The sequence below is a fragment of the Haemaphysalis longicornis genome, unplaced genomic scaffold, assembly GCF_048455015.1.
Source record: "Haemaphysalis longicornis isolate Haplotype H1 unplaced genomic scaffold, Haemaphysalis longicornis Haplotype H1 scaffold_7, whole genome shotgun sequence".
NCBI classification, from domain to species: Eukaryota; Metazoa; Arthropoda; class Arachnida; order Ixodida; family Ixodidae; genus Haemaphysalis; species Haemaphysalis longicornis.
Genome location: NW_027526422.1, coordinates 81,717,246 through 81,725,365, shown reverse-complemented (window position 1 = coordinate 81,725,365; position 8,120 = coordinate 81,717,246). Strand labels below are relative to the sequence as shown.

Genomic DNA, 8,120 nt, shown 5'->3' with positions numbered 1-8,120 from the left:
ATTCTGGAGGCTCCTGGTCATCCGCATGACCGGCTGCGTTATCCACAGCTATCTCAACAATGTAAGCGACAGAAAGCATTTCGCTAGCGGGACGTCGGCTTTGCACAGAGCGTACTCTGCGTAAATTTGCCATCACGACCGCGTTCGGCGAGTACACTCTTAATCTGGTTCCATGTAAGTTCCAGTTAAACGGGGTGATCCACATATTTTTATCTGGATCTAAACGAAGAATAACTGGAACGAGAGATATAAGTGGATCTTATCTGGAACTGTGCGTTTGTTTTATTTAGGTTTGTGGTTATTATGTGGAACCGAATAAATGAGGGGATGCGCTGTCGGCCGTTCCAGTTACTGTTCCACTTATGTCCCAGTAAAAATTTTGGACAGTGCTTTTGTATATTTTTTGCTCGTGTCTAGTTCCACATAACTTGTGCGCTGCAGTGAAGTATGCACTGAGTCGTGCATTAACTGGAACAATGAACAACATATATATTTGACGCGCTTTGGTGCACAAGCGCACGCACAAGCACTTGCACGCAACGCCCACAGACATAGATACAGACACGAACGCACACCCGCGCACCCACACCTACACACACACACATGCATGCAGTCACACACGCACACACGCACGCACCACATAAAATTTAATAAACTTCGTCGATATCTATGGAACTGTCTTAGAGCAGTTTACTTATATATGACGGCTAAGACGTATTTTAGTGACGTTATTTGACAGAAAAAAATATGTCCACTGCTATAACAACACCGTACAAAGCATGAAAGGTGCGAGAAAAGGGTATCTTAGCGAAAATATAACTTCCACGAACCCCTCTCAGGTTGTCTGCGGTGCTCAAACCGCTTTAGTGAATATCGTCTTTTGCTAATTGCAGACGCGCAGTACGTCTGAAATCACCAATGACTTGAATTTGCGAAGGACCAGATGTCCTCAGCTTCTCCTGCGTTTGGGACAGAGCCGCGGTAGTAATGAAGAATTCATTGGGCTTTTGTGGATACCTCATAAAGAAATATGTATAGTTGTTGAGACTATTGCATGTTCTGCATTTGGTTCACAAAGCGTCGCAGAAACATTGTTTTTTGCTCAATGCTCAGCCATCAGCTCGCTGTGTTGTAGTACGTGCACAATTTTAAGTGCTTTACAGGAACGTATAAATGGCTACAATCTGCTGTAAAATAGGTACTTAGTCCACGTTATTTATGCCCTGATGCGGTATATACATAGTGTTAACCGACTGTGCCGCATTTCACACTGCACGCAGCATGTCACGCATGCAGTTATATATGCTTGGATGTTCGTTAGCATTTTTCGTCTCGTGGATGCTATTAAGGGTGACTCACCTGATCCAATTCATATGGGACTCACTAATTCATGACGCGAATTCATGAGACTTACTAATTCAAAAGCACCATGTACCGATACAAGAAGTTTTACAAATTCACAGAAATGACACTAACGACCCGGTTTGCTTCTTCTAGAAATACAGTAGACCCTCGTTGAGACGAACTTGGTTAAAACGAACACGTAATAAGAACCACAACATTTTTCTCTTGTAACGTCCACAATGCAATACACATCCGCTTAAGACCAATTTCGGATAATACGAATACATTTTTACGGTCCCATCGGGTTCGTCTTAAGGGGAGTCTGCTATATATCATTTCTTTGCAGAGATTAAAAAAAAAACAAGAAACGCATTTTGGTTTATCCACTCTTTACTGGAAGGCGCTAGCGGTCTAACATGCGAGAGTTTTATTTCTCTGTTTCAGTAGAGGAGCGACATATATCTAAAATAAGCAAACTAGGACGTTGTGAATGTCGGTATGTATTTGTAAAACTATTCGTATTGGTGCACGATGGTTTTTAAGACCGTTGGTGATGACGTAGTAAGTCCGATAGGAATGCTAACAGGTGAGTCCCTTTTAATTTCCACACGCAAAATTAAAAGCCTCTTTGCAGGGAGCGGTTTGGGTGAAAGGAACTAAACTTGGACAACTAAATATACCACGTGATACCTGCATTATTTTGTATGCAAGGATGCTGAAATGACATTGTAATTCCTAATTATGCTGTGCAGTAACGGCAAAAATGCGCAGAGTTAACTTACTGTTGTTGTGTCTTGTCATAGTAATTGAAGTTCATTGAATGATCCGCCTTCTCCAGCTGCTTCCCCAGTTGCTGTTTTCCTGTAGTATTGGTGCTCAGGAGAGAAAAGGGCTGGGTAACGGGCCGATGTATTATTACTCGTTAATTAGCTGTAAGTAGCTTTATATAACGTGGGTATCTAAGAGCGTCGCAGTATATTTTATTGACTACGGAAAGGCTTGTTGTCAAGAAAAGCAGTAAATGATGCCACGCCCTTTTGCGTTCATTGTAAACAGTAACGCAGAAATTGTCATCCAAAGTAAAGCTCGGATATCGCACGCACTCACGGCCCTCCGCGAGAAACAACTTTAGCCACTATTAACGCGCTAACGCGGCTATTATCTGAGCTTTGTTTCGACCTCAGCGGGCGTAAACGTCCGCTTAGACGCATATGCCCGTTTTCCGAATCAAATAAAAGCCATCACGTGTGCCGAGTTTGTATGAGCTCTTATGGGGGCGCATCGCCAAAGCCTCCGCGAGAACGAAAGTTTGCCGAAGCCATGAGGAAAAGACCGCCACTCCAGTAGCGCATTCCATGCGCATGCGTCAGCAGCAGCACGGCAGAGCTGTTTTTGCGTTGATTCACGGTACAGTGGGGCTGCAACGGGTAGGACGACGACGGATGAAAATCGGGACTGCGTCAACACTTTAAACGACAGCAGCGCTCCCATCTTCCAGGATTCCCTCCGCTAATTTTATGGTCTTCCGCATGCAGCGCCACCAGTGGCATTCCCAAGCGGGTTTCTCAATTGCTCGCGCGATGCGCCTGATATTTACTAAAGAAATTCTCGGTCACGCTGGCGAGAACCGTTAGCGCCGTTAGCAGTTTGATTGGGTTGATTGCGGCGTGCAACTGCGAATTTTTTCATATCCCCGGGCTGTATTTCCTGTTCGACGAAGTGGAGTTTTGCCAGGAGGCGCAAAAAAGGTCAGTGCTGCTTATTTATGGGCTGGTAACGGTTCTTGTTCAGTGACATCCTTGTTAACTGCGTCCGATAAACATACCGCTTCTCTGCCCGTTATTCATGTGTCGTCCATGCTTGTGGTCGCGGCGTGTAACATTTTGTGTTGGAGAAACGTTTGCAGCCGTAATTTACCAAAACTTCCGTGTTCGTGGGTCAGAGTCGGCTGGACATTTCTGACTGCGTACGTTAGCCATTGCTGTAAGGAAGTTGCTGGTTTGCGCATTTCATGATTGGATTTTCCCTTACTGTGTGGCTTTGCTTAGTTGTATATTGACGGTTGCTGTGTATCTCTGCGGTAGCGAATCTTCTCGGGTTAGTCGCTCGCGATAATCGCGCGTGCACACGTGTACAACTTCCAAGCAAGTTTGTCGGAGCGTCCGTCCTTAGATTTATTGTTATTTTTAAAACTTGCGTGGTAATTGCGGCGTTGTGTTAGCCTGCTGAGTAGAATGCATTTACTGTGCTTACCAGACCGGGAGTCTTCGACCTTGCCTGTTGCGCGCAAGGTAGACGCTATTTCGAGTTGTGTTGATGTGCTTTCAAGGCGTCATCTTACGTTTATCTGTTCCATGAAACATGAAACATGAAACATGGATCCATGTTTCATGTTTATGTTCCATGTTTCTTCCAATTCCTTTGACCAATTGAGATGATCTATTTTGAATAACATTTTCTGAAGTGTAGAGAAATGGAAGGGACAGTTGTTGTCTTAGCAGTACCGCAGTAACAAACGTTTATTTTGTGAAGAAATGTGGAAACACGCAGCGGGTATATAGAAACTGTGCTGCCGTTTCTATGCTGTTAATGTCAGTGATAACTTGAGACTTCAGGATAATTATCCAATATCCATAATTAGTGGTTGCTACTTCACGAACCGCGTTAGAAATAGGCCACTCTTGCATTTTTATGACGTCAATGTCGGTGGTAACCCGAGAGTCGAAATAATTTCCGACAACGCTCAGGTGATAAGTTCTTGCATCACTATGTGCACCCAACATTAACCCATTTCTGTGCTTCCTTGAACTTAGAAAATATACTGCGAAAGCAGATTGCTACATTCTGTATTCGATCTGTATAACATGTCCAGATGGCTGACGGATGGCTGACTGACTGTCCAGATGGCTGACTGTGAAGACATTTGTCTCTACACTGGTAGTTTGCGACAATTGTTTTCCTTTGTCTGAAGAACAGAAATTAAAACGAATTATTTCCATTCCTTACATATACCTCTGAAATCATGGCTGTGGCATTCACTGTGGCTGAAGACATCTTCGGCACGCCGAGGCGTCGTCGTGACAAGTGTGCCAGATTATGAATGCATTGTGGAAGTCATAAAGCCACGAAAGAGTGCCTCTTGAGTGTTGCGTATTATACAGACGTTCACCACTCCGCATGGAGCAATGACAGGTGAGCCTAAAAATGTTCAAATATTTTTATATTTAAAATTGTTTCGCCTGAAAACGTTACCAGGGCTCGTGCTGCAAAATAAATTTTAGCAGAACTAATCAGGCATTGTACGAGATCTTGTAGTACTCCCTTTTAAGGGAAGCGTAAATTTATGCTTCGATATTTTTATACTGTTTTTATTTTCTAGGAAATAGGGCCGACCGGGACTTAAAACAATGGAACAAGGAATGCATACTGCCATTTTCTTGGTTCTTGAAGGCGTGTGTTCACAAAAAGGAAACACATGAAAGCTGTTGTACGGGATGAAATCATTGCATTCTACAAGTAAGTACGCACTCCAAGTTCTGGAACTTTGATGGTCCATCTAAACACCGTAGACCGCAGTAGCCAAGACAAAGGACGAAGGGGACACGGACGAGCGCTAACTTACAACTGAATTTTATTAACAACACGAAAACATATAAATAGGAAAGATTATCACGCTCATGTGACCACGAAATGTTGCGAGGCCACCTCGTCATGCAGGCACCTCGTCATGCGGACGCTCGTCCGTGTCCCCTTCGTCCTTTGTCTTGGCTACTGCGCTCTACGGTGTTTAGATGGAGTACCAACTAGCTCGTACCCATACGTTGTTAAATTTGATGGTCCCTTTTTAGGTAGTTGCAATATACGTAATGGCTTCGGAACACCATTTCAGTGACAACTTGACCTGTAGGTGAAAACGACAGTAAGAGCTTTTGGGAACACGTTGGCAAAACTTTCCTGGAAATGCATTCCGAGGAGGCCCTGCCAGGAACGCCTGCATCTTAATTTTAGTTGGGTAAGTTGGCATTTTATTTTTGTGGGACTCAATTCATGGTAGTGTTTATTGAAGCTGGCATTTTATTTTTGCGGGACTGAATTTGTGGTAGTTTTCGTTGTAGCAAAATCTTACTGTTAAAATAAATCGTGAACTCCAATATTGGGAAATACCTTCACATTCAGCCTGTTTCGAATGCTGCAAGATGTGGACAAAAAAACTCTTATTTTGCATTCACGTTTTGCAAACATTTTGTTTTCACCATTGAGAGTTGCTGCTGTGATAATACGGCACCACGGCCACGCCCAGTGCGGTTGCTTTCCAGAATTAGAGAACGGCCATTGACAGTCTGTACTAATATTTTTTGTACATTGTTAGCAGCATTCCCAGAAAAGAAACCAAGAAATTGCTGATATTTCAATCAATTACTGTGCTATAAAAGGGGTATCCTAAGCAACTCACTCATTTAAAGCCATCGTCTAACAAAATTTTCTTCTTCCTTCCTTAAAGGTACATGACGTGGTCCAGTTATTCTCGAGGTCCAGTTATTTTGAGAGAAGAAAATGGCAGCGTAAATATTGTCTGCAAGAAACACGTCATGGATTTTCCGCCTGCTTTGTCACATCAAGATGTGGTCATCCTCCTCGCCGTATATTTCATCTTGATCTCCTGAAACTTATGCGACTTTGGAGAGTTCTGGGGACTTTTGCAGAGAGTTCTTGGCCATTTAACAGTGGCCTGGTGTCATTTAAGTTGAAAGCTCTATTGAAAAACTTGATGTGGTCACTCTACTTGGGGTTTTTAAATTATTGCAAGACGTTGAAGCCTATTCGGAAAGATATGTCGTGGTTCAAATGATTGGTCGATGCAAGCAGTATGTCAATTGCAAAAGTGAAGTCGTGCTTTCCTTTGGAATTTTTATTATTGGCACAAAGCGCAGGCTGCCTTTGCAGCTACTCTGTTACTGTGTTAATGTAGTTAATGGCACTGCACTGTAACGTTTTTATTATTCAAGTACAGCTCGAACTTCACCTGTGCATATCGTGCTAAGTGAACGCTCACAGTGCAGTGCAGACTTGATATGAACAATCTTGCCCTCCCCTTTTCCCCGTGTCCCACACCAGGGCCTATTGGCCTCCTCCTGTAATAAAGTCATCCATTCCATTCCATTCCATGGCAGTGCTGCTGTTGATGGATGCAAACGTGAGAGTAATTATTTACACAGACGGTTTGGGGCTTTATTAAGCAATTTTTGTACTGTATCTTAGCTGACACCTAAGCCCTTGAAGAATGCGAAATATACATATTTGGCTTGAAAAAGTTGTTTACTTTGGAGTAAGTTGCATTTCGTGCTTATTAGAGGCAGTGCTTTGGTCACAAGCATACTGTCGTCATAATAGTAGGGTTGGTATAGCACGAAACTGTGAATTTTACCTCAGATAAATGTTCCGGCTGGAAAAATGCTTCCAAGATCGCTTGGTAAAATTGGTTACCTGTATGTTTCAACGCTACCTGGCTTGGTTATTTGGGATGTCTGAATTGTTCTTGAGGGAATTAATAACGTCTTTAGAGTTAGGCTGCTTGTTAAATTTTAAAATGTGTAACATGCTCCGAGCTATCTGGTTTGTAAAATTTTGTAATATTCGCACTGGGTGCTATGAGCTTTTTTTTGGATACGTTATTTTAAATAGCTACATATTGTCGGGGAAGCAACGCGGCTTCAGTGAAAGGCTTTTTCAGGGCGCGTATATAGTCGGTTTTGGCTACAGTTAGCTTGATATTGATATATGGTGTATGTTTTCGTTGTGCAATAGTGCCTCATGCTTCCGGTAAGTTTTTCTGTGAAAATGTTATATTGTTAGTATTGGCTCCGGTGTTCTTTTCCTACACTCTTGCAGGTCTTGTGATAATCCAACCGTGTATGGCTTGTATTTTTGGCTTTTCCCTACAATTTAATAGCAAACTGCATATTTTGGAACCGGGATGCGTAAACATGGTATGGCAAGCGCTGTGGGTACTTCCGCATTTGCGGTACCTGATTTCATGTGATAAAACAGCATATTTTATGCTCACTGTTTAATGCTTTTTGAGTTAGTGCGAGGATAGATGTACAAGTCTGTTTGTGACGCGGTTGCGCTTAAAGCCATCTTTATTACCCATGTTTTTTTAGCAAAAAAGAATGGTAAATATTAGCGAAAATAGGAAAATGCCACTTAGATCGTTTTGGCCACTTGATATCGTTTTGGTATTTGATCCTGTACGCTGGTCATTTTCAGCCCAAGTGGAAACAGATATGTCTCCGTATCTCAAATGTACGCAATAATACCAACGAATAAAATTTGCTTAGTGTTTCGAAAAGAATTGTATCAGTGCTAATAGTTGGTTTGGTATGTATTTTAATGCGAGTCTTGTTTCTTTTACATGCAGCCAAAACCCAGAACACGATGCGGCGGATGAAGCCAGATCTCTGTGTGCCGCTCCAGGTACCTCAGACCAATTTTTATATAGAACTGTGCTCCGATAGGCAACTGTTGGGAACTGTCAGGGACCACACTGCTGCGGCGGTTTCTGTTTTCCAATTGTTGGTATCACTGTGGGCCATATGTCAAGGCTGCATTAGAATGGTGCTTGCGGTTTCCTTCTGATACCAATGCATCCGCCAGCCTGGCAAATGACCTCAGTTTATACCAACAGGAAAGCAGATATATTGGAAAAGTGGAGTCCCATAGTCAGCTTCTCAACGTCTATCGGAACACCGTTTTATATAAACAGCTGGTCTGAAGGT

The 8,120-nt window shown here is 42.8% G+C and overlaps 1 long non-coding RNA gene across 2 annotated transcripts; it reads left to right on the top strand.

Moving 5' to 3' along the window:
* The first annotated feature begins 2,488 nt into the window (after positions 1-2,488).
* On the top strand, positions 2,489-5,984 carry LOC144144532 (uncharacterized). Of its 2 annotated transcripts, none has more exons than XR_013317270.1 (5): positions 2,489-3,092; positions 4,395-4,536; positions 4,724-4,860; positions 5,234-5,356; positions 5,846-5,984. It is a non-coding gene; the product is annotated as an uncharacterized LOC144144532 (long non-coding RNA). The 2 variants fall into 2 exon arrangements; XR_013317269.1 differs by having other exon boundaries at positions 4,217-4,536.
* The last annotated feature ends 2,136 nt before the right edge of the window (positions 5,985-8,120 follow it).